The 17,658-nt window shown below is 38.8% G+C and overlaps 1 protein-coding gene and 1 pseudogene across 1 annotated transcript in view; one reads left to right on the forward strand and one right to left on the reverse strand.

The window, feature by feature from the left end:
* The window catches only part of LOC138037672 (NLR family CARD domain-containing protein 3-like), a 40,297-nt gene that overhangs the window by 7,573 nt on the left and 15,066 nt on the right, over positions 1 to 17,658 (forward strand). The gene's annotated exons all lie outside the window — the stretch shown is intronic.
* LOC138037671 (uncharacterized) lies at positions 11,598 to 13,844 on the reverse strand (annotated as a pseudogene).

The following is a 17,658-nucleotide window of genomic DNA, read 5'->3' on the forward strand; positions in this document are numbered from 1 at the left end:
ATCTTCTGGGCCCATAACCTTTTATTTTTCGCAACGTAAAACAAAACTTCTCTTCACTCGCCGAAGGTTACACATGAAAAAGGTACAACAGAATAAGCTATTTAAACTTAAATTGAAACGAAAAACAATAATTTGAATAACAAAAGAAAAACACTGGAAATAACTGGAATTTCCAAGTGTTCCAGTTACTCCCGTTAAGTTTCTCGATCGACCATTTCTCCTCCATGACTCATCCAAACAGCAAACTTGAAATCGAAGACGTCATAAATTCAAAAACCTACTCGTAAATCCAAAAAGCACAAAAGTTGTTCAGCTCAACCACAACTCATCTCAACCAGTTGACAACATCGTGCAACGTAAAACAAAACTTCTCTTCACTCGCCGAAGGTTACACATGAAAAAGGTACAACAGAATAAGCTATTTTGATCCTGCTTGATCCTGTCAACATGCTTGATCAAACATAAGGCTCACAGGGTTGTGGGTAAGGTATCTATGGTGATGAATCAATTTTAATCACAATGCGCATGTGTACTTGCAACATGTTGGTTGAGACTGGCCAAACGAAAAATTCACACATCCAACACGAGAACAAAAGAAATGTTGGAAGATTTTGAATCAATGTTTGATGCTGTATAAAACTAGTTCCAACATTATCTAACATGTTCAATGGTCATCAAACATGATGGCTTAACGCTAAAACGTTAGCTCACCCAAATGTTTGACATTTATCGTTGGGCAGGGCCTTTAAACTTCATTGATTTGCGACATAGATAAACATTAGCTTAATCAATACCAATTATCCTGTTTCCAACAGGACCAAGAAGATATGAGGTAAGAGAGCGAATCCCTGTGCCCCCATAACAATTATTTGATATTCAGTGATTCTGAGCTGTTCCAGAGCAACGCCCCGCACCGCACCGCACCGCACCGCACCACCATAGCTAAAACTGTCGTCCAAAAAAATGGTATTGGAACAGCAAGTTTGTTCACGGAGTTCCTCAGTGAATAATTAGTAACATCAGATCGATTGATAAATACGTATACATCGCTTCAATACTCGGGTGTACGACCATTGAAGGCTTTAAAGACCATATTGGTTTTCTGCTGCCTACCCAACTAATTCCTAAACGGCTCAAGGAGATCGTAAGAAACAGCAGAAAAACGATCATTAGTAGAAATTTGATTTTTCTTCTGATCAACAATAACAAATTTGGTTTTTGCTCATGGTCAAAGCGATCTTCTAATGGCAAATTGGGTGCTTCGTTTTCGAGTTGGGATTCCACTTCGTTTTCCGGCGACTTAAGCCGCTTGTTTCGATTTCGACCTTTTGCGTGCTTCGTGCTATGTTCTTCGTTTTCGAGTGCTTGGTTTTCGATACTTCCCCTGCCGTAAAGCTTTGAGAGCAGAATAAATAAGCGTGCTGGTTTAGTTAGAGGTGCATGTCTACTGGCAGTAAGGATCATATCTAAATCGTCGGGTACTCTTAAAGCCGGAGACATTTTTCTTTTATCTTTACCAGGCGTAATTTCATTTTCCGTTTATTTGTGATAATGCTGGAGTCAAAACAACGTGATATCACAGAGCTGATAATAGAATGATTTCCGCTATATATTCAAAACTGCAACTGAACAAATCACTTTCGGTGCCTTTGCCAAGTAAACACGATTCTTCAAAACTGCTGTTTTCATGTTCTGCTAATGATTGTAAATACTTTAATACTTCAAGAGTATTGAAACTAGTGCTGTGTGCTTGACTATACCGGTTCGCCAACGGCTGTGATTAAAATTCAGGACGAATAAAAGATATCCTAGGCCTGCACTTAACAGACTTGCGAATTATCACAAATCACAATGCTGACAAGCACAAAAGCATAAGAAATGGTTAATAAATATGAAGTTTGCTACTATCTTCGATACTATCTGAATGTTTTGGTGTTATATATAGTAAAGGGATATATTGTCACGCAAATGATGTAATTTTATGACACTCAAAAAGCGTGAGTTTCAAGTAAACAAGACCTTCCGTGAGGGTACACTGGGTTGCCTGTGGTACGTGTACCGTTCCAGAACATTTTTTTCAAGTTGGGGGTCATTAAGACCATTTAAGGGGTCACCCAGAAGTCATACCAGCAGAGGCCCTTTGGCTTACAGGTCCTCACACGTTCGTACGACGGAACAGATCCTTTTCTGAGGTTAAAAACCTGGCTATCGGCCTATTAATTAATCATTTGTCAGAAAGAAGAAATTCCTGTCCTCTTTAGGAAAAACAGACACGCATTGCTTATGTGTGGTAGTGAAGTAACACAGCGATTTCTTCCATATAAAATGTCCACTGAGCTGTGTGTTGTCTTCCAGGAGATTCAAGTTGTCCTTGCGTAGTATGTAGCTCTAACAATGCACGATATTGTTTTGGTATTGTCTATCATTGTAGTGTCATGGTAGAAGTCTTGGGTAAATAGCCTGAGAAGACATGTGGTTACTAGCAAAGTACTGAACCCAGAATCGAAAGATTGAAGAAAATAATGGGAAGTGAGAAACATTGGCTTCTGGGCTGACATGTTGATAATGTTCAAGCTCTCTCACAACTTCTTTCACCACAAGTTTAAGCGTGCCCTCTGAGCATCTGACAGCTTCGTAATACTAAAATTTACTAAAGTTAAGGGCTGTTTAGCATCTGGATGAGTGTCCTCAAACATATACCCCTCCGTAAAACAGAAGGATTGGACCGAAAATAGTATTAACGCTAACAAATGCGAACTCAGCAAGGTACAGATTTTGTTAGCTTGCTTTATGAAAAAACAAATATTGATGCAAAAGTTAATTGATACACAGTTTTTAGAAAGAACAGAAGGAATTTTTCTTTTTGTTTTTGTTTTTGTTTTTAAATTTATTTATTTATTTATTTATTCCACACACACACACAAAACAAACAACTTACTTACAGGATAGACATATTTACATATTTAAGGTAAAACAGTATACATTGCTTCCCATACTGAAAAGGAAATCAAAGCATTAAAGTTTACGGGCTGTCGGTTGCAAGGCTGTTGTGAAAAGGTGATGAAGGATTTGTTGGTTTAGGGACTTATCAAAGCAAAAGAAGCAGGAAAAAAGAACGGTTTTCGAAATTAAAGTTTTCAGTAGTTTCCACTTCGTTTGTAAGGTGCCCGCACCCTTTTGTTCAAATAGATAGGTCGACTTAAGACATCTGAAAAAGCCTTCTACCTTTGGTAGCGTTTTATTGTTTTTACAAATCCAGATATAATGTCTTGCTAACAGGAGGCAAAAACAACATACTTTTTAGCCAAGAAACTTCCGTCTTTGGTTTTTTAAATTTTGTTTTAATATTTAACTGAATATTTACATTTCATCCGTCGGGTCAGGAAGCCGTCTTTGTTGGGTTCCTGAGAAACGTATGTATTGTGACTTCAGGGTGAACTATTTACTCAATCGCTAGGTTGAGCGGACATGTAATTGAAAATCTGAACATCTGGGTTTACCTCGGTGCAAAAACCTGTGAAAATATTTCTTTGTTTTGTTAGCTTGTGGTAGGGTTACGTTATTGTTTGATGTTTTTTTGGCTCTTTTGTTTTTCTTTGTGTTACGTCATCTGCGAGTTTCACAGGTTTTTACACCGACGATGAGCCGAACATCTATGAGATACAAAAACACTAATATAGTTAGTTATAGCTTCTCGGAAGTGAGAAAATCAACTAAAGTGCATTAATTAATTAAGTGAGACTAGAATGGAAGTATGCGCTACTTCAGAGTCATTTTGACAGGTAGTCATCAAATGACGTAACCAATGAGAATGTCTAAAATGGGGGAGTGCATAAATTAGAAAACAATGCGGTAAGTTTGAAAAGCCGGTCACGCCTCAACTATAATTCAATGGTAGCGCTATTGTTTTTCAATCAAAAGCGATAATCCTTTCTTTGAGTCTTTAAGATTGGAATACTGATTTTCGATTTTATTTGCATAACTTTCGATTAGTTTATCAATGAAGCATAGCATACGCTATTAAACGTTTACTGAATTAACAGAAAACGCTTGAAAAAAAGTTGTTCTAAAACTTATTTAGAATCATTAGTGATTGTTTTCAAACGAGACGGGAGTATTTAGGATTTTGAATTTTGAATTTAGTTCAAGGTTTTCTTAATTAGGATTTTGAGAATGGCTTAAGACCGTTGTATTGTGAAATGGGAATATTACGTTCCCTAAGGGTGATTTTAGTTGGTTTCATATCGTATTTCAAAATGGTTTCACGACATTTTCAGTGGTTGCGGTCGCATTAGGGAATTAACAGTACTGTAGTGTTAAATCAAGTTCTAGTGTTCAGTGTTCCCCTAGGGATTCAAAACACCAAAGAGTTGAAACTAGAGTAGTGTCAACACTAGTGTTACACTTTGTTTCTCTCAAGTGCTACCTCAACCAGTAAAACAGTGAACAAACAACATACATTTCGAACGCTTTATTGAATTTTTTTCTCTCAGAGTATTATCTTTATGTCATGATATTTTTGTTGGTTTGAAAAAATGTTATTTTATCAGCACTGTATGTGACTTGAGACGCGCACATAAATTTAATTTGTGAATTTCGGAGGAAAAGTCGGCTAAACAAACTTTAGACATTTGTGTCATGTCTTCTTTTTTCTTTCTCCTACAACTTTTTCTTCTTCTTCTTCTTATTATTATTGTTGTTGCTGTTTTCATTATTATTTTAACTCTTTTTTTACATTTATTTGCTTTAAAAATTAAAGGGTTAACCATACAGTCCTAATAATGTTAAGTCTCACTGTTTTGTCACTGTGTTTATGAAGATTAGTTGTCCTGAATTTGTTTCTTTCTCAGTCATAACTATTAGTATCAAACATCCTGTCAACATGCTTGATCACAGGGTTGTGGGTAAGGTATCTATGGTGATGAATCAATTTTAATCACAATGCGCATGTGTACTTGCAACATGTTGGTTGAGACTGGCCAAACGAAAAATTCACACATCCAACACGAGAACAAAAGAAATGTTGGAAGATTTTGAATCAATGTTTGATGCTGTATAAAACTAGTTCCAACATTATCTAACATGTTCAATGGTCATCAAACATAATGGCCAAACGCTAAAACGTTAGCTCACCCAAATGTTTGACATTTATCGTTGGGCAGGGCCTTTAAACTTCATTGATTTGCGACATAGATAAACATTAGCTTAATCAATACCAATTATCCTGTTTCCAACAGGACCAAGAAGATATGAGGTAAGAGAGCGAATCCCTGTGCCCCCATAACAATTATTTGATATTCAGTGATTCTGAGCTGTTCCAGAGCAACGCACCGCACCGCACCGCACCGCACCACCATAGCTAAAACTGTCGTCCAAAAAAATGGTATTGGAACAGCAAGTTTGTTCACGGAGTTCCTCAGTGAATAATTAGTAACATCAGATCGATTGATAAATACGTATACATCGTTTCAATACTCGGGTGTACGACCATTGAAGGCTTTAAAGACCATATTGGTTTTCTGCTGCCTACCCAACTAATTCCTAAACGGCTCAAAAAGATCGTAAGAAACAGCAGAAAAACGATCATTAGTAGAGATTTGATTTTTCTTCTGATCAACAATAACAAATTTGGTTTTTGCTCATGGTCAAAGCGATCTTCTAATGGCAAATTGGGTGCTTCGTTTTCGAGTTGGGATTCCACTTCGTTTTCTGGCGACTTAAGGCGCTTGTTTCGATTTCGACCTTTTGCGTGCTTCGTGCTATGTTCTTCGTTTTCGAGTGCTTGGTTTTCGATACTTCCCCTGCCGTAAAGCTTTGAGAGCAGAATAAATAAGCGTGCTGGTCTAGAGGTGCATGTCTACTGGCAGTAAGGATCATATCTAAATCGTCGGGTACTCTTAAAGCCGGAGACATTTTTTCATTTTCATCTTTACCAGGCGTAATTTCATTTTCTGTTTATTTGTGATAATGCTGGAGTCAAAACAACGTGATATCATAGAGCTGATAATAGAATGATTTCCGCTATATATTCAAAACTGCAACTGAACAAATCACTTTCGGGGCCTTCGCCAAGTAAGCACGATTCTTCCAAACTGCTGTTTTCATGTTCTGCTGTAATCTCTGTATTGTTTAAACGAAGTCTTTTAGATTATTTGCAAAAGGTAAGTTAAGTGCTCCAAAGGAGCAATCAATTCTATCCGAACATCGCTACTTTGAAACAAAGCATTTATGGTCACATTGTTAATCGAGATCAGGTTGGCTCAAAAGATGCTCTTCTGTTTGCTAAGCTTATCAAAAAATATTCGTGTCACTATATCACTATATCTTAGAACTCGATTTAAAGATAAAAAATGTTTGCGTTTTGTTTTTGACACCATTACAGCTTGTTATAGTTTTTTTTTTTAAAGTTTAATTCATGCTAAATGTTTTATATCAGTTTCACACTGTGACAAAGGAACGGAAACTAAAGTGTATGTTTCTAGACTAGTACAACGAGGCAAAGAAAGTAATTGTGAGGCACGGAACATCCCAAGAAAGAAGAGTACTTCCGTTTTATTATCCGTGTTTCTTTTTTTCCCCCTTTTTTTCATATCAGACTGCAGATTTCGTTCTTTGGTCGCGCTCTAATTACTATGCTGTGTCTTTCTGAGTGACTCAGAAAAAAAGGTCAGTAATTTTCAAGTTCGTCCTAATGATTGTAAATACTTTAATACTTCAAGAGTATTGAAACTAGTGCTGTGTGCTTGACTATACCGGTTCGCCAACGGCTGTGATTAAAATTCAGGACGAATAAAAAATATCCTAGGCCTGCACTTAACAGACTTGCGAATTATCACAAATCACAATGCTGACAAGCACAAAAGCAGAAGAAATGGTTAATAAATATGAAGTTTGCTACTATCTGAATGTTTTGGTGTTAAAGTAAAGGGATATATTGTCACGCAAATGATGTAATTTCATGACTCTCAAAAAGCGTGAGTTTCAAGTAAACAAGATCCTCCGTGAGGGTACACTGGGTTGCCTGTGGTACGTGCACCGTTCCAGAAAATTTTTTTCAAGTTGGGGGTCATTAAGACCATTTAAGGGGTCACCCAGAAGTCATACCAGCAGAGGCCCTTTGGCTTACAGGTCCTCACACGTTCGTACGACGGAACAGATCCTTTTCTGAGGTTAAAAACCTGGCTACCGGCCTATTAATTAATCATTTATCAGAAAGAAGAAATTCCTGTCCTCTTTAGAAAAAACAGACACGCATTGCTTATGTGTGGTAGTGAAGTAACACAGCGATTTATTCCATATAAAATGTCCACGGAGCTGTGTGTTGTCTTCCAGGAGATTCAAGTTGTCCTTGCGTAGTATGTAGCTCCAACAGTGCACGATATTGGTTTGGTATTGTCTATCATTGTAGTGCCATGGTAGAAGTCTTGGGTAAATAGCCTGAGAAGACATGTGGTTACTAGCAAAGTACTGAACCCAGAATCGAAAGATTGAAGAAAATAAATGGGAAGTGAGAAACATTGGCTTCTGGGCTGACATGTTGATAAATTTCAAGCTCTCTCAGCTCACAACTTCTTTCACCACAAGTTTAAGCGTGCCCTCTGAGCATCTGACAGCTTTTTAATACTAAAATTTACTAAAGTTAAGCGCTGTTTAGTATCTGGAGAGGTGACTTCAAACATATACCCCTCCGTGAAACAGACGCATTGGACCGAAAAAAGTATTAACGCTAACAAATGCGAACTCAGCAAGGTACAGATTTTGTTAGCTTGCTTTATGCAAAAACAAATATTGATGCAAAAGTAAATTGATACACAGTTTTTATTTATTTTTTCCACACACACACACACAAAACAAACAACTTACTTACAGGATAGACATATTTACATATTTACAGTGAAACAGTATACATTGCTTCCCATACTGAAAAGGAAATCAAAGCATTAAAGTTTACGGGCTGTCGGTTGCAAGGCTGTTGTGAAAAGGCGATGAAGGATTTGTTGGTTTAGGGACTTATCAAAGTAAAAGAAGCAAGCAAAAAGAACGGTTTTCTAAATTAAAGTTTTCAGTAGTTCCCACTTCGTTTGTAAGGTGCCCGCACCGTTTTGTTCAAATAGATAGGTCGACTTAAGACATCTGAAAAAGCCTTCTACCTTTGGTAGCGTTTTATTGTTTTTACAAATCCAGATATAATGTCTTGCTAACAAGAGGCAAAAATTCATTTGACTATGATTTTTGGAGGAGTCTGGAATCAAACCTAATGCTTTAAGGGGATTGAATTGGTAGTTTTTTGGAATAATCTGAGACGAAATAAAGCGTTGTATTAAGAAGGTCCAAAAAGCGGTCACTCTGGGACAGGACCAAAAAGAGGTGACTAAGTTTTTCTTGTTCATCTTTGCAAAGGAAGCAGTTTGGGTCGTCTTTTAGGCCGATTTTAACTAAGAATTCGTTAGTGAGCAGAAGGAAGTGTCCAGGATGGTCGCTCGAGAATAACATATTTACGACATGAAAACAACATTAATTTTGAACCGCGAATATAGAATACAAAAAGTTACGATCAGCAACAAACATTTAGGGAGATTTTTGCTCGTTCAATTTTGTTATTGTACTTTTGGTTGCACAAATAAATCGCAAAATCGAAAGTGACATCGCCGGAATTCAGCGGGCGCCGTGATTATATTACCGCGGCATGTTTACTCTCCAAACAGTGAAGCATCTGTGTTAAATGATGGCAATATACCGGGTTTTCGTAAGTTTCTTTTTCTGTCAAGTGTTATAAAGTTTGACAATAAATGAGCGAAGTCAAAACAAAGATCACAATCGCCCAAACACTTGAGGGTTGACCACTGTTTCTGCTAAGTCAAAAATTTACTCTCCAAGACAAGGTTATTTATCACCAGGTAATTCCATCAATTTGGAAATAGTAGCTACTTTATTATTCATCGGCGTCACAATTTTTTGCTGATTTTGGGGCTCATTTTGTTGAAACTCAAGCACGCTTCCAACAGACCGGCTGTTAGTAAAAGTGGGGCGGGGACGTGGGACGTGGGGACTTGGAGACTTGAGGGCTTGGGGACGAGGGGACTTGGGGACGCGGGGACTCGGGGGCGTGGGGACGCTGGGACGTGGGGACTCGGGGACGTGAGGACGTGGGGACTAGGGGACGTGGGGACTAGGGGACGCGGGGACTAGGGGAATCGGGGACTCGGGGACGCGGGGACGTGGTACGCGAGGACTTCGGAACTCGGAGACGCGCGGGGATTCGAGACGCAGGAAAGGCATTGTCCAAAAATTGTTTATTTCTTCCATTTTCGTTCCTAGAATCTGAATGTGCAGATACGTTTAAGACCCCCTGCGTTGGAACTATTCTGTACCCAGAGCTCTCTTGGTAAAATAGGCAAGGAGGAACCATGGACGCTGGAAATCATCAGCTACTGGTCTGACAAACTCTCCAGCATATTAGATTATTTTACATTTGACCCTCAAAAAAAGTATTTTACCAATTCAGCGCAAAAGTCAGGTGTTATTTGTTTATCACGTCCTCGAATCCCCGCGCGTCTCCGAGTTCCGAAGTCCTCGCGTACCACGTCCCCGAGTCCCCACGCTCCCGCGTCCCTGAGTCCCCACGTCCCCACGTCCCAGAGTCTCCAAGTGCCCGAGTCCCCGAGTCCCCGAGTCCCTGAGTCCTCGAGTCCCCACATCCCCGCGTCCCCGCTTCCCCACGTACCCGAGTCCCCACGTCCCAGCGTCCCCACGTCCCAGAGTCCCCGCGTCCCCAAGTCCCCACGTCCCCGAGTCCCCACGTCCCCGAGTCCTCACGTCCCCGAGTTCCCGCGTCCCCAAGTCCCACGTCCCACGTCCCACGTCCCCGTCCCACTTTTAGTAACAGCCCAACAGACCTGCTTATTTTCGTGAGCAATAGTGAAAATATCCTCCTGTATCACATTTCGACCTTAAGCTCGAAAATTCAATGCACAACATGATATGATAATTCACAAAGGCAGGAAATATCACAAAATCCTTTTGCAGCGAAACATTTTATTGAAACAAACAACATAAGATTCACTAAAACGCCATTTGCGTTGCAATGACTTTCGACGCCATTGCTGGTTAATGAGAATGACGAACTCACGAGGCAAAATGTATATTTATATTTAATTAAGTTAGCACAACAGAAAGACGCTAACCTCATTTTGACACGAAAATGCTTTACTATTGCCATAAAAACTATGCAGTTAAGCTCGCATACTATAAAACATGACGAATTCATAAAGACCACCTTTTCCAGCGAACAATTTTTTGAAGCAAACAACATATTTGCTATCAGACGCAAAAACCCCTTACTATTTCATTTCGTGCGTGAAGAGAAAAAACTCAATCGTGGCAATTATGCGCAATATTACAACAAACTAAAATTTCAGGATCAAGCCGTTTCCATAAGGAACCTTTTCCTTGAATAATGAAGCACAAAATAGACGACGAGATTTCTTTCAAGTAATTCTTGGCTGTCACATTTCCAATTATTTTTTTTACCTGAAGTCTGTAAGAGTTGATCACAGATCCACTTAAGGTGTTCGATTCGTTCTCTGTCTTTGTTGAACCCATAAGTTACCAGAGAATTTTCCATTTGGTTTCAGTGTTCTACATTAAACAGCACACTTGGTAAAATATTACTGAATACTAGTATATGTAAAAGATAGTAATGCTGCGTCACATTTTGTTGATAGTGTGATATTTTATGCAGTGACCAGAACTAGATTGAAGAGCAACCCTTCCCATCCAAGTGGTATTCTGTTGTAGAGCTGGATTGGTTTTCTTAGTTCATTGATTTCATACTAAAACGAATTTGAGTTTTTTTTTTTTTTTTTGGGGGGGGGGGGGGGAGAGAGGGCAGGGAAGCAGGGTGGAGGATGGGGGTAATTTATGAATAAAATTTTGACGGGTTTTTAGGCATTAGTTACGGAAACTTTTTTGAAACTTCTGTGTTCTTTAACATTGGTAATCATAACCACAGTGTATAATGAGTCATTGCTATGTAACATCTAATGGCTTTTTTGCGTTGAAAGAAGTTAGGGCTAGAAAATACATAATTACTGGTCCCTTTTATTTGAAATAACTAACACTGACAGCTTATCGGATAGCAATCCTTAGGTGTCATTAGTATCAAGAACAACAACGTATTTTTAAATATTTTCACAATTAGTGTGGAATTGGCCAAAAATATATATACTGATGTACAAATAAAGAACTCTAATAGAACTTCTTAATTAAAACAACGGCAATGGGTTTTGTGTGGAATTTCCTACTTTTACTAACGTAAAATAATTGCTATTCGTCAATAAAAACAACTTTTGCATCAAGTGTTAGAAAAACATTAACATTATCACCAGTTTTCAGGTGTCACTGGTGTCAAAAACTACTTGTTTTAAACGTTTGAATTTAGTGTGAAATTGTAAAAAAATATACTTCTATTGACTTACTTAGAAATTTAGTTAACAGAACATTTGAAGTAAACCAAAATAACAAATTGAACGCCTGTTTACATTTTCGAAGTAATTATAATTTACTATCAGTCTATAGAAGGAGTATTGTTTACAATTTCATACTGATTGGATGAGTTCTTTGGCATTCTTGTCATTGAATACAACTGTTGCCTCAACAGTAAGGATCAGTTCAGTGATGTCATCATCATCATCAAGATCTGCAAACTCTTTCTGAAAGTCAGCATCCTGTTCTGTTTTGATGTTGTACAGTTGTTTAATGGTATCTTCAAAAAATTTATCTATCTTCAATTTGTCGGCTTCATTTACAGTACTGTGTTTGGTCAGTGTTAAATAGTTTGCACCATTAAATTCTTTTATGGCAACATTTGATATATTGTAACATTAGCCAGATTTCATTTTTCTTGTATCTTGTTCCCACAAGACCAGGCGAAGAGAACCACTGTTATCTGTAAACAAGGCTTCTTGTTTAGTTAATGTTTTTCCACAAACATTGGCAGTATCAGTGAATAACATACGGCCAGCAATGTTGACAAGGGTATTGTTATCTCTCTGTTGGATATCCTCTATTGAGCTGTCTATAGCTTCCATGGTTTCTTCATCTATGTGCTGAAGGTCAAAATCCATCTCACTTTCATGGGGTTCTTCAATTTTTGTTCTTTTGTTGAGAATCAATACTTGTTTTTCAGTCTTCGGGTTTTCCTTTAATAGACCACTTTCGATATATTAAAATTCAGTCTTAAACAAAAGGCATCATCTCGAGGCTCTGGGGAATAAATATAAGGATTTGTATGAGTTTATTCCCCAGAGCCTCGAGATGATGTCTTTTGTTTAGGACTGAATTTTAATATATCGAAAGTGGGCTATTGGGACTTGTTTATTTTGACAGGTGACGAAGATTCGAACGTGCGCTTGAGCATTAATGCTTTTCTGGGGAGAAGCAGACAGAACAATACACTAGAGAGTTTGTCTGGAAATTTAGCGAAAAACATTGATTCTTGTTTTGGCTTGTCTTTATGGGTGACAGGTTATGTAAATAACCAATCATGCTTTGTTCTGAAATAGAAGGACAAAATTACTAAGATTGAGTCGTTACTGAGTAGATCAAAAGAAATGAATAGTGGGACTTGATAGTATTGTATCAATTGTTTCAGTGATATATCTTCTTATGTATGTTGATTTCAAGACAGGTACTGCATCAGTTTAGGCTAACATACATTTATAGCACAGAACTTGCCAGGTATTTCATTTAAAATGTATGATCACATGTCATTCAAATTCAGATCAAAATTTAATTATTGGCTACTCTGTATTGCAGAAGAGAATTTCCCATTTTATTTTAAGCTATGTTCACATACCTTCAAAGCTTGCACAAATTAACAGTGTCTGAAAGAAATTTTCAAAACATTGGCACGTTACTTCATGTCTCCATAAAGCAGTATCAAGTTTAAACACACAGTGGGAAGGAGGCGTGCTAACACACCAGAGAAATGAGGCATGCAGAACACACCAACATAATGAGATGTGCATTTAAACACATCAATGACTAGTGTATGCAATGTCCAGCAAACAATCAAATCACAGCAAATAAAGATTTCCAAATTGCCTACAATAAAAGAACGAAGATGTAAAAATCTATGCGCAATAAATGTAGGGAATTATACGGAAATTAGCCCAAGCGACTGATCTTCGAAACGAAAAGCAAATCGACTCTATAAAACGAAAAGCAAATCTATTCTCTAAACTCACCTTGCACCAAATAGCGGCAAATAGAGATTTCCAAATTGTCTGCAAGAAAAAAACGACAGAAACGTAACTTAATATCTGTCTTTGAATGCATCAACTTCATACATGATGACGCATCGCTGGTGATCGTGACAAAAAGCACAGTGATCTCAACTATGTTTGGACACATCAACCTCCCCTTTATCAAATCCGTAAAACGAAAGATGTGGAAATTGTAGGAGCAGAAAGCTCACTTATAAATTCTGATCTGGTACGCACATGTCTCTAGAATCGAATGTTGACAGATTCTGACGAGGACGCGTCCATCGCGGTGTGTGAAAACAGTGAAAATGCTGAAGCTTTAGCTTAAATTCATGTTTGGATGGAAATAAATAGATAAATGAAGATGTCACAATTAATCGTCCAGATTTACAAACTTTCAAATACTGCATTAAGGACAACAGCAAGGGTTGTGAAAGCCAAGTACGATCTCCTTCACATCGCTTTACAGGTAAATCAGAGTAAACCATAACCACTAACCTTTCTCAACAGCAATCCACGCGAAAAAGGACACCAGCAGAACGGTGTCAGCAACCTCGTGTTGTTCGTGGCGCAATGCATTCTAGTAAAAAGTGGCGCAGTGCACTCTGGTTAAATGCAATGCATGCTGGTAAGAAGTGATGAATTCGAGAATTCGTACTCCCTTCTATATATTCTTCTTAAATCCTGTTTATGTTTATGTTTATGTTAATTAGAAATGCAGCTCACTTTGATTTCGGCTCGACGAGCGACAGATTGTTGTCGAAGTCCATTACTCGTCGCTTTTAAGATTCCACCGCCTGTCTTGTTCAGAATCCAATTGACTTGCCATTATTGAGCTTCATAAGGGTATACTTTGTTCAAAGATCCACTAAAACGCCATTCGCATTACATGACTTTCGACGCCATTGCCGGGTTTATCACTCTACTGTGTCCACCAGAGAAATCTACGCATTACCACTACCCTCTCTATCCTAAGAAAATACGAGAAGAAGGCTCTATGCACAAAGATACCACTTAGCAGGGGAGTGACAGGCAAGACTTTTACCGACACGGAAAAAGAACCCAGTAATAATGATCTCATCTTGTTTGGAAATAATCGGTGTTTCATATGGTACTATAACATTGCCGTTACGTGATACAGCGTTGAAGCGTCATTGGATCTAAACAGAGAGTCTTCCAAGTTAATACCGGCACACAATACGTAGGCTTACTCCACGCACTTTTCGTCCGCCACTAAAATCCTTATGAACGCCGCCCATTGGTCGAAATTTATAACGTGAAAGCTGTCCAACCCCGCCTGCATCGAATTGTATGAGTTGCTGGTTGTTTCCGAATTAGATGTGTTTATTTCGCTAAGTTATGAAGCAGATGAAAAGGGAATCAAAGCCAAACTGAAATACTATGAAAGCCTCGTAAACCTTTGGTAATCCTTTTTAAGCACTGACTCTGTAAAGGAAAATAGTTGACAGAATGACGATCATCCGACGTTTGGCAAGCTTTATTTTGCTCCATTTCAAATTTAGTAGTGGGCTTAATTAACTTAAATAACTTAGTTATTTAGGTAGGCGAAGGTTAACTATTACATGTAGCATTGCTGTACAACTGTAGAGCTAAGACTGGAAAGTTACTGGTAAATCGTGTTTCTTTTAACTTGTGTTTAATGGTCTCTGTTATAATAGATGGTAGTTGCCTTTTTCGATGACTGTAAAATTGATTGTCAGGTTTCCATTTGTATCATGGCGTTGTTGTTTCAGAATTGGCTAGTTTGATGGCCAAAATGTTTGACAGTGTCCCATCAATGTTCAAAGAAGAACGGCTCTCTGTTTTATTTTTGTGCACTATACTGAAAAGCCATTCCTCTTCAGCATTGCTGAGTGGAATTACCATATGTTCAGCTGTAGTACTGTGTGGGCTACCTTGGACAGATTTCTGAACTGTCTCAAGTTGCTGCATTTGTCCGGTGAGCCACCATAAATATCAGTACGATAATAGCACATCACAGTTCCATCGTCCTCGACTGAATCCACTACTTAAGCGTCTTAACATGCATGAAAATATGATAAATCTTAATTCAAAATAGGGAGGCGTGGTGGCCTCATGGTTAGTGTGCTCGACGGCAGATCGAGTGGTCCGGGTTCGGGTCCTGGCAAGGGGACATTGTGTTGTGTTCTTGGGCAAGACACTTTACTCTCACGGTGGCTCTCTTCACCCAGGTGTACAAATGGGTACCGGCGTAATGCTAGGGGTAACCCTGCCATGGACTAGCATCCCATCCAGGGGGGGAGTTAAAAATACTCCCAGTTGCTTAATGCTACGGAAATCGGGGATAAGATCCGGCGTGTTGGGTCATCGGCTCGGAAAGCGCTTACCTTACCTACCTAATTCAAAATAATCATTTCCTTGCTATCTCGTGAAGAATCAAGCTAATGTTGTAATTTGCGCGTCAACGATCACTTTTGTGTCTGGTCCCGAGGGAAACAGTTAGTTTTGCCTTCCTGAGAGTCCTGATGTTTCCCGAGGTTAGCCTGGGTACCAGAGGTTTTCTCGTGGAATGTTTTTCGAGTTGTGGGCCGGAGGTGTGGAGCTGTGAGATAAACCTCGGGCAAAGAGTGCCTTGATTTACAATGCTAGATGGACGTTGACCTTGTCAATGACAGCGGCGGTTTCTATTTGGGATCACATCCAAAGTCACAGGAAAAAGGATGTATCATTTCGAAAGGACATGGCTGGATCAAACTTGGGAACATGGGCATGCAGAGCTTGTCTCTTTTGTCGAAGGAGATCATAGCCAAGACCTGCGCAAGAGAAAATTTTCTTAACTTGAACAAAAATTCAGTACACAGTTGAGTCTCGCGCAAACTGTTTACCGTACTTAAACACTATCCCTATAATATTTCGTGCAATTTAGTTTTTTGACTTTCAGAGATTATTTCCTTAAACTACCACCACTCAGCTTTCTAAAATCATGGAATAGGAATTTGACATCGAAATCTCAAATTTTCAGACTAGTTTCAAAACATGCAGGGTTTTTGCAACAGTTACATGCAAGACACGCAACGACTGAACACCGCTCTCACAGAACGCAACCGAAAAACTAATACCCAGTATGGTCTCTATTACAGTCTGCGAGTGTGGCAGAGAAAAGTAATGGTCCATTCAAGATTTTCTTTTTTGAGTCAAAACCGTATGGAATTCATCAGAACGTAGCAACTTCAAGCTTAGGTTGTGGTGGACTTAGGATTGATTTCCGAGACAAATCGCTGATTCAATGCATTCTCAGCAGATATCAACTTTTCTTTACCTTCTCGACAGTCTTAGCACTTCACCTTGGATTGTTCATTCCATAGCCTTTATTAACAAAGATAAAAGTTATTTGCCGTCAACTGCTCTCTCAGACAGTCCTTTTCAGCGGAATTGTCACCATTATGCAAGGAGACGACTGATCATCGAGTTCTTCTCGCATAAACACAAAACCTTAATAAAAAAAGACTTTTCCCAAACCACCAAGTGGGAAGATCAGGCAAAAATCACTTTCACTGACTGATAGTACGTGCTCATTGTAATTGCCACCCAATCACAGTGCTTGGTACATTCAGCAAAACATCCAAATTCTGGATGTTTTCGTATAAGTGGGATTGTAATTGGTTCGGCTCTATCAAAGGAATGGCTCTCTGGGCCAGAGGCTCTTTTCGCGGGTTGAAAATGAGAGTGTGTATGAGAATAACACTGCAAGAAGGCCTCTGACACCCAGGGTAAGTCAAGGGAAACATCAGGACTCGAGGGAAACATCAGGACTCAAGGGAAGACAAAACTAACTAGCTTCCCGAGGGACCAGACATTAAGTGCTTTGTTATATATTTAGAATTTTCCTTCGACAATCGCAGCAAAACGTCCGGAGTTGGCAACAATTGCGGAATTGTATCCCAGTCAGGATACATTTGAATTTGATCGGGGGCACAAGACCAAGAATCAACCAATCACAGTGCTCGTTTTGTTAAGTGAAAGTCTAGGTAAAATGATCTATGTTATGGACACCCCCCCCCCCCTCAAATAAGTGCTTTCATGTATAATACTGTTATGTTTGTATCAGACGATGCCCCCAGTCTCACAGACACACCCCCTCACCCCAATGAAATTACTTCAACATATGAGGAAATAGAGAAATGAAGCAAAATCTTCCGATTTATTTGTTTTTTGGTTGATTAACAAGAGTTTGCAAATTGTATTTTGTTCAATGTTGAGTTCAAATTGAAATAAGGATATTGATCTCCTGACTGCCCAGAGGTAGTAATGGATGGACTCGATAGTCTGCTATTTATGAACTCTCTTATGTTTTGCCTAAAGCATATTAATTTTGTTGATCTTGTGTATACAGTGAATCTCTCATACAGTG

This window comes from Montipora capricornis, chromosome 2, assembly GCF_036669925.1.
Source record: "Montipora capricornis isolate CH-2021 chromosome 2, ASM3666992v2, whole genome shotgun sequence".
Taxonomy (NCBI): Eukaryota; Metazoa; Cnidaria; class Anthozoa; order Scleractinia; family Acroporidae; genus Montipora; species Montipora capricornis.